The sequence below is a fragment of the Grus americana genome, chromosome 2, assembly GCF_028858705.1.
Source record: "Grus americana isolate bGruAme1 chromosome 2, bGruAme1.mat, whole genome shotgun sequence".
Classification (NCBI taxonomy): domain Eukaryota; kingdom Metazoa; phylum Chordata; class Aves; order Gruiformes; family Gruidae; genus Grus; species Grus americana.
The window spans coordinates 133,283,790-133,302,769 of NC_072853.1; the positions used below are offsets into that span (position 1 = coordinate 133,283,790).

Below are 18,980 nucleotides of genomic sequence, written 5' to 3' on the forward strand. Positions count from 1 at the left end.
TGAAAAAAAAAAATCTGATACCATTTCCTTCTGACTCTTTGACTTAATCTGAAATCTTGCATGTTACTGATTGTAGTAGGGCTGATTTATTTTCCATTTTCTCCCCTCACCTCCAATCTTAATGACAGGTATTCTGTTTGCTCTTCTGCTGTCATAGAATATCTGTTTTTTTGTATGCTTAAAAAGCACAGTTTACATTTTTTAAATGTTTATATTGGCTAGAGATGAAGTAGGTACAATAACTTCAGAATGCATGAAAGTTTTATTTGCAACTATATGTACAATTTAATCTGCCTTTCAGCAGTCTGTAGCAGTATCATCTGTTTTTTTTCAACTCATGCTCAGGAAGCTGTTACTTTGATTCCACGCTGGTTGTGATAATGTCCAGGCTTGTGTCATAGTAGACATCCTGTCTTTGTTTCTTTACCAAGAAATTTTCACTACCAGTTTAGTACTTCACTTAGTTTTGATGTGTTGTTGAAGAACTTTGTTTTTAATAGCTTTTAAATAATTTTTTTAAAAGTTTTAACTTTGTTTCTGTACTCTAACGTATGGTGTACAACTACTTTAATCAACTCCTTCCCTGGCTTTTTGGGAGGGGTAGGCAAGCTATTTATCTAGTTAAGCTTATTTCATCTTGCACGTTGTCTGCTGCACACTGCATCCCATGAGGAATTTCCAGATTCATTTCTGCACATTTAATGAAGCAGCTGTTCTGCATTTTCAGAGTGTGAATTCCTCAGTCTACCTGACTACTTAAACTGGTTCCTTTTGCTTATTACTTACTTGATTCTGACATGTTAATCATCTGTAATGCCAAATTCACCGTGATATTTTTCATTCTAATAAATTAAAATCTGTACCAAGGCTGGTTTCTTGGAATCTACTGCAGACTCCCAGCGCTCTGAGCAGGACTGTCCTTTTTTTTTTTTTTTTTTTTGAAAGTACTTTTTTTGGACCCAGAAGGATTCTGTTCGTTCTTTTGCAGTGGTGGTTTTGTGTTGTGGGTTTTTCTGGTTTGTTGTATGTTTTGTTTTGTTTTTTTTTAATCTATCACAGTTTTAAGTGGCGTAGATATGTACCAGCCCTACCACTACTGGTATTTCTTAATAGTGTGTACATTTCGATGTGTGTTGTAGCCAATAAGACTCCATTGTCCCTGTGATATCTAGCCTTGTATTTAGTACCTAATTCAAGTTCATCAGTTTTGTAGTATAGGCCCGTTTTTTTTCTTTTTCCTTTTTTTTTTTTTTTTTTTTTTCTTTTCACAAATACTTCAAAATGTTTTATCTGGTCATGCCTGTTTACTAGGGCAGATTACTTGTCTGCCTGACCCCTGTTCTCATCTGTGGACTTTTAGTCCTTTATCAAATGATCAGAGATAAGCGTCCTTCTTGGCCACATCCTCATTTTCTTTTGCTAGTATAGTGAGGTTAGATATGGAGATTGCGTGGGTGCCCAACAACTTTCACTTCTCCCTTTCATCTGTAAATCCTTTCTTGGGTGTGTCACCATGTCCTAGACGCTCAATGTCCTTGTCTCCTGAATGAGACACTGAATACTCCAGTGTTTCACCCATTTCTCTCTCTCATTATTTTAATACCTCTTTATAAAATCCCTTGAGATATAGCTGGATCAATTGTTTGAAGTCCTGCCATATAAATAATCTTTTGATTCTGCACCCCCCTCTGTTCTTTGACTGTAACTTAAGTAACCTTGAACACCAAGAAAGAATATAGCTTCAGATCAGCAGGGAAATACGTAAAGTGCAAGGAGGAAGGGGAAGGGCCAATATATGTGAACCATTTGATCAGATTGTGAAAGCACTCACTTATATGTGACTTTATCTACATCAAAACAATAAAAAAAATCTTAAGCTACATTTAAGTGAATATATATATTTAACAGAAAACATTTATATATAGTTTTCTTTCCCTACAAAGTCACAGACGTAGTAGTAGTAGTAGCTGTTGCCAGAATTTTTCAGCAGCTATTGATACAGCTGAGGCAATTTTGCAGGTCAACAGATGTAGAAAAAAGCATCTAGTAAATAAATAGATTCTGGAATTTGTAGGCATCATAATCTCTGAATAAACTTACTGTGAATAGGTTGCAGCTTCTGGAGGGTGGTATATATTTATTCTGATGAATCTTGTTGTTTTAACATAATTGCTTTTTAACTAATGCTTCTGTGAAAGTTTTGTAAACGTTCAGGCCTCAACAGTCCTGACCTGAGACTGATGATGCTTTTTTTGTGTGTGTGTCTCTGCGTATACATGTGACACTAACAGGAAAAGAAGAAGGGGTTATACTTACGTAGGTGTTCTAATTTTGGAGAGGAGAGTGAAATCTGTCCGGTATTTCTGGTGGCAAGAAAACAAATCACCTTTTTCTGGTATCTTTTCTCTCCTGCTAATCCCCAGATCCAGATTTAGTGGACAGTCACGTAGCTGCGTGCTTACTGTCCCAGACTGATATCATGGTTACTTTGGCTGATCTCCACTGTTCTTCCATCCTTCTGCTTGTGTAGTGTTTCTACTAATTTCTTAAAAGGCCACATATGGTATGTCTCTACTCACTGCACCTTACATGATGGTTTTATATGTGGGGCAAGTGTGAGAGGTTGTTTGGTGCTCCAGACTTGTGCAGCCACACCTGGCAGGCTGCTCTGCCCTGCCCGAGAGCGGAACAGCTGAACTAGGAAAAGCCCTGCAGAGTTCTAGGTCACTCAGCTCCAGTTCACAACAGTTAACATGTAGCATTAAGATTACATTTATCTGTAGCAGATGCATAATGTTGTGTACGTGTTTTGTGTGGGTTTTTTAAATGTTTATCTGTATTAAATAGGCTGTTTTGATGGGCAGAGTTTTAAAGCATTCTTCTGAAAGAGTGACAGATCTAGTATACAAAGTGCTTCCAGTATTCATCCCGGGTTTTGATGCTATTTATCCACGTTTTGGTCTGTTACTTCAGAAGGAAAAGTCTTAATGGCAATGAGCATTGTGATTTTGTGCTTTATCAGAAGTGGATAGATGACGTCTGTCTAGGGCTGCACTGACGGTAGGGAGCCTTTCTGTTCTGTGGCAGCTCAGCTAGCAGTGCAGCATGGATGTTCCAGTACAGAACAGTGCATGTCAGGAGGCTCATTTTCAAATCTCACTTAAGCAACAAATATACATAGTTCCTTTAACCTGTTTTATGCAGCCTGGTCTGCACCTCAGAAATGGTAGGTCATGGGACAGGAAAAGCTGTGGCATACTACCTTTGGTCTTATTTGGTGTAGTAGCTACTTCCTGGCAGACCTCCAGCTGGCACTCCTACAGTGCATGCACAGCTCTGTAACATGGGCAAACCTGGAGTCTTTGGCCCATCTCTTCAGCTCTAATGTGACATTCAGTAATTCATACAGTCTGATCAATACTTTCTTTTCCATAAGTAGCATTATTCTTTTCCTCTTTCAGCAAAGATGGATGAAGACGACCAGATCTCTTAATAAAAAATAAGAATTCAGCTCAGTAAAGAGAAGAGGATGGATGAAACTAGAGAGAAAATAAGTAGAGGGCAAAAGCCAGGTGATGATTTGGGGATGGAGAGAAGGGGGTTTGTAGTCATGGCCTGAGGGAAAGTAGAAAGACTGCCATTGCAGCAGTGGCTTTTTTTTTTCCCCCGAATTCCCTGAATTGTAGAAAAATTGCAGGCTCTTCAATTATGTACTGACCTCTAAAATGAAGGTGAACAGAAATGTTGAATCTGTAGAATGCATTTCTAGCTGTCAGCCAGATTTTCTGCCTTGAAACCCTTTATCAGCTTGGAGAGGGAAACTGAAGCCTGCCACATAGAACTCTTCATTAATTTTTTTAAAATTCCTCATTTGCTATAAGAAGACAGAAGAGAGAACTTGTTTCTTGCCTTTATCAGGGTGCTGCCATAGCAGATTTTGGATCCTGATATATATGTCATGCCACCGCAATGCTGCAGGGAAGGGTCAGGCTGCATGGGTGTGCAGGAGACTCTCTCTTCCTCTTCCTACCCTGCGGTGCCTAGCTAGGTGGCACAGGAAGAAGCATGTGGGTACCAGGCAGCTTGCTGGTAAAGGCAACATCTTGACTGGAAACATGGGGTGAGCAAGATTCAGTACAGTTCGCTAATAAAGAAACAAAATGGCTTAGCTTGCAAAGGAGCAGGTATGCATGCTTCTGTCACCCGCTCGCTGTAACTGGAACCAGAGTGGTGGAATAGGAAAGCAATTTATCTTGTGACTCTAACTGGAGACTCTAACTTAATCATCTTAATGGTTTGCTTCCTGCTTCTCTGTGGTAACGTACAACTGTGGTGCCTGTGTGCTTTTTTCGAACGGGAAGATTTTTCTGTCCTTGAAAGACAGAAAAGCTGAGGGGGAGCTATTAAATTCTGAAAGCTATACTTAGCTTAGAGCAATTAAAGCTAGCACTATATAATGACACTTGTAACTAGCTTATCCATCATGCAAGCTATAAGATTTTTAATGTTTGGTTTCAGTTAGACTTGGCATTACTGGCAGCTTTTGTGCACATTCGTTAAACTCTGAATTTTAGAAGTCATGGCTGTTGCAGGTTGTTTCGGGCAAGTTGCTTGCTTTCTTACTCTTCCATCGCTTTCTTCCTACTGTTCCATTTTCAGTGTAAACCATCATAATCCTGTGGTGCTTCCAAAAAGGGTAGTTCTGCTCTACCCTCCTGTCTGCAGCTGCCTGATTTGTTCTTTTCATCTCTGGTACACTGGCGGCATGTTCATGCAATGAATTGGTTCAGCAGTGTAGCTAAATATCTGGCCTTTTTCCTGTTTGGTTATTAACTGGATTCATTTCCCACTCTGCAGTCATGTTGCTACTGATTTTAGTAGGACTCGCAGCAGAAATAAACGGTTAACTTTGAGAAGGGAGAGAATTGGCTGGTTCCTCTCCAAGGGTCCAGTTCTGCATGCTGCAGATTTACACCAAATTACACTCTATTGATAGATTAGGTCTTTGTTACACTCCTGGTAGGCTTTTCCAGAAATACTTAAAAATGTGTAGCTTCTTTGGGACTAATACAGTACAAAACAGCTTAATGAATTGTTGTAGAGTTGTTAAAAGGTCAATTAATGCATGTTCATTCTTTTTTTTTTTTCCTTGGGTACCAAATAATTAATTTTCTCTGTTCTGCATCAAATGAGCATCCCTCTATGATGCTCACATTAGCTGTAGTCACCCACTGAGGGACATGTTTATTGTTCAATTTATCCTTCTATTCCAATGTATCAGGCTCTAGAATTTTTCTGTTTGTTCGTGGGTGAAGGTGAAGGCCCCTGCATTTGGCTTGTTCTGGATGGCATGGAGTTCATGAATTCTGTAGTTGTGAAGACAAGGCCAAATTCTTACACAGGGGGCTGCACAATAAAGTGGAAAATTCTGGATATTGTTTTGGGCAACTCTTAGCTAAATAAAGGCTTTGAGATTGAAATGGTGGAAATGGAAACTCCCCTTTCCTGTCCCGCAATCTGTGGCGTTGCTGTATAAGGTCTGACCTTGTGGGCTATGTTGAAAAGCTCAATTATTTTTCTTAATTTTGGGATAGTGATTTTTTTAACTTATTTTTTTAAAGCCATCATGTATTTTGGAAGTTAGTACAGAACTGCTGATGGCCTAATGTGCCTAGTGAGGGAGAGTGTTTAGGTTGTGTTCCCTTGTATCTGTTACTTTCCTTTGGGGTCCCTCTAGGGTCACTGCTATTTCAATGTGATATGTAATATACTCCTGATAACTAATATAATTGTCTCTAACCTATATCAGATTTTTTTTCCTATTCCTCTTACATTATTCATCTAAATAACACAAAGAATTAAAGGCACTATTTTTCAAAGCTAGGTATTTTTATTTATTTTTTCAAAGGCTTATCATAAGGTGATTTTTGTTGCCTTAACCATGAGAAGTTTTTGGTGTATGATTAGTTGGAAATTTTAAATGTAGAACAGCTTAATTTCTGAGCTACTGGGAAAAACGCCAGCCATAGATTTGGGAAAGTCTGAGTAATAAAATTGTAAAGCTGGTTCACCACTGAAATATGTTATTATTTTAACTGTGTCTGCCCACTGCACGCTCCTACAAGCTAAAAATGTCAATAGGCTCTTACATTAATAGCTATTTTAGGTCTCTCATCTCAAAAGGCAGCACAAATTGAAAGAACCTTAGATTAATATAAAATATCAAAGTTAACACATCAAGTGTTCTTTCTTGTTTTAGTTTTAAAAACTTCCACCCTTAATATTTGGATTATTATTAAAAATATACAAGTTCATACATTAAAAAAATCTAATGCTAAAATTAGATCTTAGATGTTTAGACTCCAAGCCAGCTGGGGGCGGTGGCATTTTCAGGAATGTAACGAATAGAAGCAGCAAGGAATTGAGTGTAAACATGAAATTAAGAGTTATTAAATGTAGACAACTGACAAGAGAAGGCAAAATTATTGCTTAAAACTCAGTGAGTTGAAAACAGGGAAGAGGATTTCCTTTTTCCTTGGAAAATATGCTAACATTTTAAGAATAATACTAAATAAGGGCAGTAATGTCAGTAATTCAAGAAATGTAGAAGAATTTAGTTCCATTACTGAAACGAAGCTGTGTGGTCTATTGACAGTGTGTAGTAAATATAGCTAAGAAAAAAAGTTAAATTATAACAGTGGATAACAGTTTTGGAGGTAAGGTACAAATAATTTGAGGAATTCTCTGTTTCTCATATTTATCTGGAAAAAAGATCAGGAAAGCCTCAGAGCACCAGAGGAAGCTTAATGAGGTGTTAGTTCTTATAAATTGTAAATGATACATGGTACACAGGTACTGGTTCCTCTGGTGTTGATTACAGACTTTTAGAAAGATTATCATCAAGCTGATATGGGAACTGACCAGGTGCAACAGAAATTCAAATCTAATAATTGGAATGAAGAACCATACAGTCTATGAATGCAGAGGCTAAACTATTTATCCTTTTTGTCTGAAACTGAGCACATTTAACTTTGTCATAAGCCATCTCTGCTTGGTAGTGTTCATATTTTACAGAGAAGTCATGTAGGCTGACAAAACTGTAACATTGGATTGTCTTCAGAAAAAGTGCATTTGCCTAAATGTCAAAACGGCATGTTGGTTGCTTCAAAGCAACAGTTGATGACTGATACGAGTTTGTCAGGGTAGTGCCCCTGGCATCTCTTTCTGTGCAGGATTCTTCTTTCGTTTTTTTTTTGTACTGACAAGATGTTTGAATGGGTTCCCTACGCCCTCAGTAGAGTTACACACTTGAGCAGAATTCTAGATCCTTGGGGCAAGAAAGATTTCTGTTACAAAATTCATTGCTCAGTTAGTAGACTAAAACTTAGTTGCTATTTATATAGGAGTATGTTGCTAACCTGAACTTCTAATACGTATCTTTCAGGACAGGAAGATATAGCTGTACATGCTATATTTTAGGGAAATATTTTGGGGGGGGAAACACACAAAAAACAAGCTAGAAATTTTTCCAGATATTCATATATTGTACTCCTTACCTCCCTTGTGCTTCCCAGGTATGAAAGGACAATGCAGCAGGAAGTTTTATTTCTCGTCTTATTTTTTGTTTGTTTTTCAGGTCCAACACCAGACTCGTGTGAGCTTGCCACATCTTGCCTAATGGAATTGCTCAGATTTTCACTGCTGTAAAAGAGGAGGAGATTTGTATTCTCCATAGTTGGCACTGAGGGACCACCCACTCACTGTAAGTCAGTCTTCCTTATGTCATGGATTTGCTGCCCTCCCTATAGGAAAGCAGGTGTTAAATTGATGTGGAGCCAGTTTCAGCCTAGAGGGGACATTCTTCTAGACAGAATTGAAGGATGTAGCAAGGAAATGGAATAGGTAATCCTGAAGCTGTGCTAATGTAAGCTTATATTCTGCTGAGATGAGGGTAATTGTGTTACTTTTGAGGGAACTAGAAAAAATACCATTTGTTGGGTTGTACTGTGTTTGGGTTCCCTTTAATCTTAGGCTTTGGGGTTTCCACTGGTCACCTTCCAGATCAGGAAGGGACCCTCTCACCCATTGTGCCATTGGAGTCTTTGTGGTTTGTGTCTCATTCAGAAATGCTCTCTATGGACTGCAGCCAAAGATAGGACTTTGGCAAAGTTGCAATTATGTTACCAGTGATACTAAAAAAACTTCTGGTATTGCTGGTGGGTGTGGTTTTTGCCAGAGTGCTCACTAATTGTGAGATTTATCACTAGGAGGAAAGTTATATTGCCAGTTATGGCACCTGTGGTGTTTTACCTCCTTTGATAGCATGTAAATGTACTCATGGTAGATCCTGAACACTTAACAATTTCTCCTTTAGGGTAGGGACGTTGATAATGCACTTGAGCTTCCTGGCTAGCTGCTTGTGCTGCATTTTAACTTTTTTTTTTTTAAATATATTCTTGGCCTTTTTAACCTATTACCTTTAAATTAGTATTATAGAGCACATAGGACAGGTAGGTTGTTGTAGGTCTTAAGCATATAAATTACATTTTTGCTTGCAGTTGTGGAAGGCTGGATTTTCTGAACTGTGCAGTTCTTACAGTCCTGCGATTATACATAAACTAATGTTTTGAAATGAGTATTAACAGGCTTATGTGGATCTTTTACCTGGAAAGCAGAATATAGCACTGGTCTTCTGCCCTAATTTCCCATTATACTTATATCTGTGTTTGTGTAGGCTTAGTCACTGCTTTAAGCTTGGTGAATTCTTTTAGGCTAAATTTCTCACAGTTTCTATTGTGAACATGTAAAAGGTATTGCTAGCTGTATATTGCCCAGTAGGACTGACTTTCCTCTGGAAAGCTGGAGATGAGTCATGAAAACTGAAGTATGTAGCAGGCACAAGGGTTGAATCTTTGCTAGATGTGGCTGCTGTCAAGCATGTTAACATCCATGTGTGTTCTCAGCTTCTATAAATTAGAAGCTGAAAAAGATTCAAGGGAGGAGAGCAAGGAGTAGAAAATACTTCTACTTTGTGTTGGTAGGTACTGCCACACTGCTACAATGGGCTCTCTCTGGGAGGTGCCCATTTGCTATAGAATCCTTTTACCCATGTAGACAGCAACGTTTATCAAATACTATTACAAAATAGTTAGCTGATTATGTTGGAAAGTTTTATGTTTAAATAGTAAAGCAATGTTTCATGATTGTCTAATGACTTTCAAAATGTTTCAGTGTACTTGACAGAAATCAATATAGACCTGCCCCACCCCAGTGTGCAACATGTGGTTATTTTATTTACAGAGGGTTCCTGTGGAACAGGTATGTTTATGACTTAACATGGACTCATGCAGGGAACCTATGAAAAAGTCAGGGCAAAACCTCACTCTGCTTATCCTAATCTTTCCAGTGCAAGAATGTTCTACAGTGAAAGACGATTTTGATAGTTCCTAAAAGGAAGGGTGGTAGATCTACAGGGATACAAAACTAACAGAGCTTGAACAGTTACAAAAAGGGAATTTTTCATTGCTCTCCTAACAGCTGTAGCAGAAGGCTGCAGTGAGAACTAGCATTTATGTTAACAATAATATTTTTGGTTTTGTACTGACGTAGTACTGTTGGCATATGTTCTTGGAATGCGTTAATTTGTAATGCCCTTTTTTGGAGATATATTAAATCTCATATTAACACATGCTGTAATTTCACTGAATAGCTCTATGTCTTTGAAAAAGGAAGGAAACAGTACTTGGCGCTTGAAGTGAATTCACCTTAAAGTTATTTTAAATTCATTTTTACAAAGTTGAAAACTGAATCTATGGCTGTTATAGAAGCGGTTTCCATGTTACTGAGCCTTTAGAGGAATTCTTTACTACTCTCTTGAATGTCAGAAAATACAGTGAAGGAAGTGATCCTCAATCCTCAAATTTTATTTAAGAAACTTCATGGAACTCCTGTGTATTCCTTTGTTTTTCTCTCAGTTTTTCCAACCTAAAATTCCAAACTTAGTTCTTCAGTACAAATATTATGTACATTGATTTTTGTTTTTCTCTCACTTGGACCACTGACATAGTAAATCTTGTGAAAGGTATTTCATTTTACATTGTAAGCTGAATATTGGCAGCTCAACATTGTCTGTTGGCTCTTTACTAACTGTCTTATGAGAAGCTCTTTGTATAGAACTAAATTCTGTGCTAAAATATGTCATTTAGTCCTTCCTTCGAAGGAAAATGAGGTAAAATCATAGTGTGTGTATACCTGTAAATGCAAAAGTAACCAATGTGCACAACCCTAGCTCTTCTTTGTGCACGAGCTCATGTCTATGAATTTAAGCTACTTCTCTCAGATTAATTCCAAAGTGTTTCTTGTGAATTTAGTTATGAATACTAGCCCAAACTTGTTCAATGGATAGTAGCACAGGTAGGTATTCCTGCAGAAAAAGAGTGGAGAGGGGGAGAAAAAGGATATTTGTTAATTTACTGCCTTACTAGTTGCTATTGAAACAAGTCAATTTTGTGTTATTGTTTAAGACTAAAACTGTACATCTGAGCATCATGGATGGCATCTATGGAAAGGAGGGATGAAGAAGCAGGATACCTTTAACTAGTAAGAGCATGATCTGTAATTTTTAGTTTTAGTCATAGGTGCTTTGGTCTTCAACATATAATACCTGATTAGACAGTGCAACTGTTTGAAACAACTGGACTGCTGATTTAGTATGATTACAGAATAAAGTCATTTTTAGAATTTGCGTCGGTAGAAATCAAATGTTTGTGAAATTATGAAAAGGGTGGATCAAATGTACAGGCAGGGTTTCATTAATAGAGCATTGTAAACCAGTCATAGCTTAAATGCATCTTTTAGGGCAAGTTGTCACTTGTTAATGCCAAACATATCAGGCTCATGTTGGGCTTAAAATGGTGTGAAAAGGTTGTGAGCTCCTTGATCCTGTGGTGTCAAGGCCACAGACGCTTCCCCTTGCAGTAGGCACACAGTAGGTTTCAGACATGAAAATTCACATCTTTTTAATAGTTACTGCTTCCTGCCTTGGGAGAGACTATGAACTTATGCTTGAAATAAGTAATTAGCATAGCCAAAGTAACTTATAAGAGAAGATCGTGAATCTTGTCTCCTGTTCTTCAAAGTTTTGATTCCTTATGCTTATGTGCAGAGAAAAGTAGCAACTGCTGTGTGTCTCATCGTTCCAGAGACAATCAGGTTGGTCACTTTGCATTTTAGCAACAGGAACAAATTGCCTTCTTCCTGGCATCACAAGAAGGATTTTACAAAGTGAAATTCTGTATTTTGCTTCCAGAAAGTGATACAGATAGTCCGAATTCTTACCACAGAAAATGTTTTCATCGTGCTCCTACTGAGCAGAAGCACGGGCTTTTCATCTGGAGGTCGTGAACTCAGTCAGTCCTTTGATGTAAATCGGTTTTGTGCCTGGAGAAGCCATGAAAACTTGCCCTTCATCTTAAGAGTAGCTCTAAGATACCATCTCTGTCTTTCAGTACACGTTTGAACATGTGTTTCCATCAGCCTTATCTTTTTTTAGAAAGACTGGGTAACTCTTTCTTGGTTTTGCTTATGTATACTCTGATAAGTTGCTTATTTATCCACCAGGTGAAAAATAAAAATAATGCTTCAGATACATCAGAAGGCACAAGATTTGTCACATTTCAAGGGTGGCCTTAGAAATTTATTTATGAAGAGCAACTGTTGTATAGCTTCAGGGCCCCTTGCTTTCCAGTTGTGCAATAGCAAAGGTTTTGCATGCAAGCTGATTGCATGAGAGGGCAGGAGAAGGCTGCAGCTGTTGGTGGACTCCTTTAGTAGTATGGCAGTGAGGCTGTGGAATTAAATCCCTGATCCTGGCATGTGTAATTGTGAATGAGGTATGTTTTTTGGTTTCTAGTGACTCCTATGCTCATTCTCTGACTCCTAGTTTAAATGCCTTATACTCCCATTTGCTTTTGGAAAAAGGTTATATCCTCATTTTAATTCATAAGGTAGGTTCTTGTAGCAATAGATATTTGAAGAAGAAATGAAAATTGCATTGTTCCTTTAGGTTTGAAGAAGCTTCCTCAACTACACAGAAAAATATTATGATTATTAAGGTAGGTACTTTTCAAGAAGTAAATATTGCTTTAAAGACTGAGTAAAATGTTAACCATATAACTTTTTTTTTTTAAATCTATCTGTGTAAAGTTCACAACCAGTGTGCTTCTGTAGTAATATGTTTTAATCTTTTATCCTCACGTGTTAGTCCAGGCATGTAATCTGTAGATTTTTTTTTTCTGTTACACATCTTATCAAAGCATATATGAGGGATGAAAAACGGTCAAACCTGACCAAGGATAATTATCAGTAGTGATTAATACACTTTCATAAATACATTTCTGTTTAACATGTTTGCAGTATTTGTTTAATAAGCTTTTTAAACTTTATGCGTGTGGCATATACTTATGAAAGACAATGTCTACTATGGAGACACATGCTTTTTAGTTGCAAAACCATAGCAAGAACTTTTGAGAAGGAAAATATATTTTCCCCATCAGCTGAAATTACATTGAAAGAACACTAGATTCTGGTAGAAAACCAGGCAAGGTCTCATCTGGTAGGGAGTAAAACATGCTGGCTGGTAACTTGCAGGTGCAATAGTGAGCATCAGAGCAATACAGTATAAAATTATTTTAGAAAGTTTTAAGAAGTTTTCAATGCAGCAGCATATTTTACTGTAAGTTTTGCTGGCCTTCCTTTCTGTCCAGGTGACTTCTGTGCCTCCATATTTCCTGGAGGAGATCTGGGCTCTGCTGCTGTATTGTTGGAGGATGGCAAGTTATTAAAGAAAAGGAAAACTTCTTCATCTAATGATGCCTTACCTTAAAAAGTACCAAAAATTTTCCTTATCTTTTCCCCCATGAGTTTTGTCCATGTATATGTTTGTCTTGAGGAGGTTTTTTTACTCCCAATACTGAAATATCTGGAAAATTTTACAACTATCTACAGGTGTGTTTGTGCTGCAAGTAGTAGTTTATTTTAAACAGCAGGAATTTTTGCTTTCAGAAAAATCAGAGACATTTATATTATTATATTTTAAAAGGCTAATACTAAATGATTAATGAAAATGTTGATACTAGAAAATTGTCCTTCTGTAGTTCAGCAAGTGTTTTGAACTGCTAACAACTGTCAAATGCTACAAAATGAAATCATTTTAATTCCAGGGGCTCTAATGTTAAGTGAAAAGGTAGATGCTGTCAGCTACAGTAAAAGTCCAGAGACAGCAGTGCTCACTGTTGACAGTGAAAAAGTTGTGCGTGTTTCTGGTTGGGAGACATCAGTAGACTTTTGCTGCTGGTAAGGATAAGGACTTCAAAAGTGCCTTGTCCCTTTATGTGTAATTTAAGTGCCATGTTGTATCAGGCAGCAACTCTTTACCTCTAAAGGTTGAAACTGTTCGTTAATGCAGTTTTTAACACTTAATGACACACCTGCTGATTTTATTGCTGTCATCACTGGACAAAATGATATAAACAACAAGTGGCTGAAAAGGTAAGGTACCCTAAGACAGTCTAGCTTATAGTTTTACCTGTAATACATTCCAGTGTCTGGCCAGCAGCTTTAGAGAGAAAACATTTGGTTCAGGAGAATTGGAAAAAGCATTCATCGTTCAGCTCAAACTTTGGGACTCTGAAGGAAACTGGATTCCCTACTATATGGAGGGAGATGGACGGCATAAGAACTGAAAAGTTCAGTGGATTTTGATTTCTCATGAGGGTAGTATAAACTTGTAAATTTTCTATGCCTGTAGATGGTTCTCATAGCTAGTAAACTTCTCACTAAATTTTGTGTTCCTTAATGAAATGAGGATACGAAAAGACAAACAGAGCAGATTGTAATGGTCGTGGTGTCCTCTGCCTATTAAGAGGACACATGCTACATTTCTCTGTGGTCATGTAAATTAAGGTGATATCAGAAAGCTACAAAAGTGTACCTAAATCCAGAAGAAAATTTTATAGGTTTTTTTTTTAGTTTAATCCTTTTGTATGTTTGCTTTTTATGGAGATATGGAAAGACTGATTCTCATTAAAACCTAATGAACTATATGTGAATATTTGGTAGTAAATTTAGCTTAGCAAAACAAAGTACTTTCACAGACAGCTGTACATATTTGCTTAAGTAATCATTTATATGGCATGGGATATGTCTAAATCAGATTCTTAACTTTATACTTTTTATTGCTCCTGGAATGGTGATTAAGAAAATCTATGTATGATCTGTGGTAAACTGTATTTCCATGGTAATTGGTTAAAATAATGAAAAAGTAATTTTTTAAATTAAATTTTAAAATGTGCAACATACATAGAAATAACTTGCTGAACCAGAAATGTACAACTGTACCACTACACTGATTTGTTTCTGGTTGCACTTCAGAAGTTTAAAAGCTGTTCCCTTGCAGTTTGTTGGTATTTTGTTAATTTATTAGGTGAAGAACTAGTGATTTTTTTCAATTCCCATTTGCCTTCCCCCTTTTGAGGACACTTAAGACTAGGCAGCATATATTACCTGAAGAAGATGTTGCTATATAAAAGTTCATGATAACTTTCCTAAGCAGCCTTGATTTCAAGTGGGTGGTTAACAGCTCTTCCTAATCCCATGTCAGAGTCCCCTTAAAACCTTTCATTTAAACATATGCTGCTTTAATTTGCTTTTTCAATTTAAATAATTTTTAGTAGACTGTTGTTGGGTAGTGTCATCATACTTTCAGAAATAAAACTTCAAAGTTAAAACATTTTGATAAGACTATTTTTGCTGATCTTTCAGGCTGTCCATAGTGACCGGAATTTCAGTATTTCTAATGTTCTGTCATCATCTGGGGTGACAGAATCCACCTGTCCCCTGAGAAACAGAGAACACGGCTCCCCTGTCTCCTTTCTTTCTGCTCTTTAAATGAGAAAGACAACAGGTCATAAAATATGCAAAAGCTCTAACTGCCACACTCTAAATAACAGTCAGACAGTAATTTGCTTCCAATAATACATTTTACAAGGAGTAACTACCAAAGACTTTTAAATCAACACTGGTTAAACTCAGGTTTTATGATCTGTAGTGTTGTAGTTTGTAAAATGTATTAATGGATACTCATTATTCTCTTTAAGTAAACATAAAGGAATGAAAATGTAAATAAAAGTGAGTGGTTTTCTACAGCAGACCACTAAGCCTGGAGAATTTGTTGCACATGCTGTATTCTTTGCTGCATGACCAGCTGTAGAAGTGTCTGAAATACTGATAAACTTTTTGGTTTGTGTTGTGGTTTTACCCCAGCCGGCAGCTGAGCACCACGCAGCCACTCACTCACTCACCCCGCATCAGGATGGGGAAGAGAATTGGAAAAGTTAAAGTGAGAAAACTCATGGGTTGAGATAAAGACTTTACCTTAATAGGTAAAGCAAAAGCTGCGCGCACAAGCAAAGCAAAGCAAGGAATTCATTCACCACTTCCCGTGGGCAGGCAGGTGTTCAGCCATCTCCAGGAGAGCAGGGCTCCATCATGCATAACGGTTACTTGGGAAGACAAAGGCCATCACTCCGAACACCGCTGCTTCCCCTCTTCCTCTTCCCCCAAGCTCCTTATAAACTGAGCATGACATCATATGGTATGGAATATCCCTTTGGTCAGTTTGGGTCACCTGTCTGTGTCTCCTCCCAACTTCTTGTGCACCCCCAGCCATCCCACTGGCAAGGCGGTGTGAGAAGCAGAAAAGGCCTTGGCCCTGTGTAAGCACTGCTCAACAATAGGTCCACAGAACAAAAACATCTCTATATTATCAATGCTGTCTCCAGCACAAATCCAAAACATATCCCCATACCAGCTACTATGAAGAAAATTAACCCTCTCAGCTGAAACCAGGACAGTTTGGTTTTCTTCTAAATCAGTCTTTGACAGCATACATTTTTATTTCACTTGTTGTCAGGAGATGTAGAGAAGAGAAGGGAGGCCAGCAGTGGGTGAGGGAGGCCAGTGACTGGCTGTAAGAAAAGTGAGGGGTTTACTGGCCCAGTTAAATCCTTTTCTTGGCTTTGTGCAGCGTGGGCTCTTCTACAGAAGTAGGCTGTATTGGCAATTTACAGAGAAATACCTGGATGTATCAAATTTGGAGACAAGGTTTCTTTCCTTACTAGCCCAAGTCCTGCTAGGATTCAGTGGTTGGAAAGTGAGGGAGTTCACTTGCCTATTTTCAAAGTCATCCCCATGACCAGCAATTCCAAATTTTTTGAAAGTCTCCTAAATGCAAAATTATTCTTCCCTCAGGCTGTAATTCATGCTTTCACTTAGACACTGAATCTAGAAGGCTATTTGTTCTCTCTGGCCAAACTGTAGTTTATACTTCACCTTTAAATTTTTTGCATATGGTTTATGTGTAGTTTCTTAGTGCCATACAGTTCTCAAGGAACTCTGAAAGAACATGCTAATAAGTGGTGATAGCTAAGTAACAGCTGCTAAGGGCGTGATTCAGTATCTTCCCCTACAGCTATCTCCCCCCCTGCAACTTGTGAGATTTCTGTCTAACCTGTATTTGCAGGCTCCTTGGTGAAGGGATGCTGGTGACCAGTGTGCAGGGGCTGCTGCGATGGATGTACTCTGTGTCTCTCTGTACCTGGCACTGACCAGTACCAGATGCTATGGTGGAAAGTGCATCAGTCCTTTATCCTGAATAGTTATAAAACATTTGCCCTTTTGTCAGACCCTTCCTATAATCTTCATCAGAGTGACTTATGATCTGATGTGAAAAAGGCTGTCTCTCTTTCTTTTGAGTTTATAGAAATTGCACATCCTGGTCTAATAAGTATATACCTTCATGGTATACACAAAGCTAAATAAATTTATAGTATAGGGATTGACCTTGGATATATTTGGCAAAAATAAGTCTGTTTTCATGGCTGGTGTGTATTACTTCAACTGGCAACAATTGCCATGACCTAATGTGTCAGCTTGAAAAATAATGCTTGTTTAATTTAAGTAAAAAAGTGAAACTAAAAATAAAATAAAAAAAAAAATCCCCAAACGTCAAGCTAAAGAAAGCAATGACTGTAGCAAACTGTAACAGCAACAATAACAAAATTGGTCCTTGAAATAAAAGGGGGGGGGGGGGGGATAAACACCTTATACTGTATCCTTGAATCTCACTTAACAAAATTGAGATGTCTTGTTCAAGACACTTGCAATGAGAAACTTCATTTTTCATTTGAGGTTGTTCCCTTCTCACCCTCAGAAATGCCTGCAAGCTCTCACTGGTTTTGGCTGTGTTGTTCTTAAGTTTATTTTGTCCCTACAGTTGTATTTCAGATGAAAGATTTTTGAACAATATCACAGAAGTATTTGTCAAAAGAAGAAACACATAACATTCCTGAATACTGAGTATCTTTCAGATTGTCAGTATGTCAAAACAGTATCACTAAAATGAGCCGTGCTTTAGTAAAAGTGGATGTGTTGGTAGGAGAGTGGCACCACGCATCAATAGTCATCATCTCTGCGTGGTGGTAAGTATGGAGAACAGTAGGGCTGAAAGATGTAGAGGATAGTGACTAGAGACATTAGAGAAATGTAGGAAATTCTTATCACTCCTTTCTTTCTTTCATTCCTTATAACTTTGTGTCTCTGCACTTAAAATCAGATATTGGGCTTTGTATAATACATGTGTCTTTTAAAGCAAAAGTAGAAAGATGTTTTCAACTCGTGAACAGATTTCAGGGTTCTATAAAACATAACTAGGCTAACATCTTATTTCTAAGTGAATTTCATTTTATTCCTGTCAGTGTTGTCTTGTTTTTTTAAAAATATAAACAAAGTAAATTTAAAGGTTTTGAAAACCCTCATTAAGACTGAAATGCAACTGAACGTACATGACTATCACAGTTTCCCTATTTTCTTTGAAGTCCTAATGGAGTAGGATATAAATACCTCTGTAAAATTCTGTTGGTCAAGCCACAGGTTATTTAGTGTGCATCCGTTTAGACAGATTTGAATATTTTGGCATTTATCTTGTTAGCATCTTCAGACTTGGTTAATTCATGACTAGCAGCACAAAATTTGAGGAATACTTCTGCAGTGGGATCTTTGGCTGTAAGCTGGAGGCCCTTTTAATAGTGGCTTGCAAGAGATAAGGAAACACTAACACTGTCTTTTGCCTGGATGTCTGGCTGTGGGGACGCTCCAGCTGTGCTCTTAGGCTTGTCACCCGCAGGAAGATAAATTCATGTTTTTCAGTTACGTAACTATGCATCACATTTTATTTAACTTACAGCCCAGAAGTCTGACCACAACATGCTAGATGCAACGTGTGCATTTAAAACACAAAGGTGTTGTCATAGAAAAAAATAAATTTGCACATTGACTTGATTGCAAAGGATCATTAGCACTTGAACCAGGTGATAGCATCACTGTAGCTGTACGTGTAGAAAGCATGTATATAAATGTGCATGTACTTTGCATAGGTATTGGAAATAAAAGCAGCTTTATGACCAGCAAGAACTGCGGGTTTTGCCATGGAAGGTGCTGCAGAAGTTCTTATCCTGATAAATGGAATACAGCAACTGAAGGTGTATTTGGTAGAGAGGAAGGCTGCGGTCTACCTGAGTCTCCCAGGCAGGTCGCATACTGGTGATCCGAGTACAGCAGCCAGCGCAGAAGGCCCAAGTGATGCTGGTCTTAAGTAAAATGCCCAGAAATGTTCAGCCTTTGCAGTGGCTCAGAGCTAGGGGGCTTCTGCCTCAGCATCCGAATACACTCTGTCATGGGGCCAGTGTGATCTAATAGCCAGTGAGTTTTAATTGTCCTTCAGCCTGGCAGCATAAGGCTGCAACTGCCATGAGTGAGTGTTAGTCAGTAAAATTCCTGTCAGTAAGCTGGAGTCTCAGAACAACAGCCCTTCATTTTTTATTTTTTTTTTAGGGATGCCTTTATATGAGGTCTAACAAAGTGTC

General features: G+C 38.0%; 1 protein-coding gene across 3 annotated transcripts in view; it reads left to right on the plus strand.

Annotated features, from left to right (window-relative positions):
- The window catches only part of OSBPL3 (oxysterol binding protein like 3), a 92,522-nt gene that overhangs the window by 11,217 nt on the left and 62,325 nt on the right, over positions 1-18,980 (plus strand). For all 3 annotated transcript variants that reach the window (XM_054816792.1, XM_054816793.1, XM_054816794.1), the window contains one exon: positions 7,637-7,762. The gene's annotated coding sequence lies outside the window, so the exon portion shown is untranslated. The remainder of the gene's footprint in view (positions 1-7,636; positions 7,763-18,980) is intronic.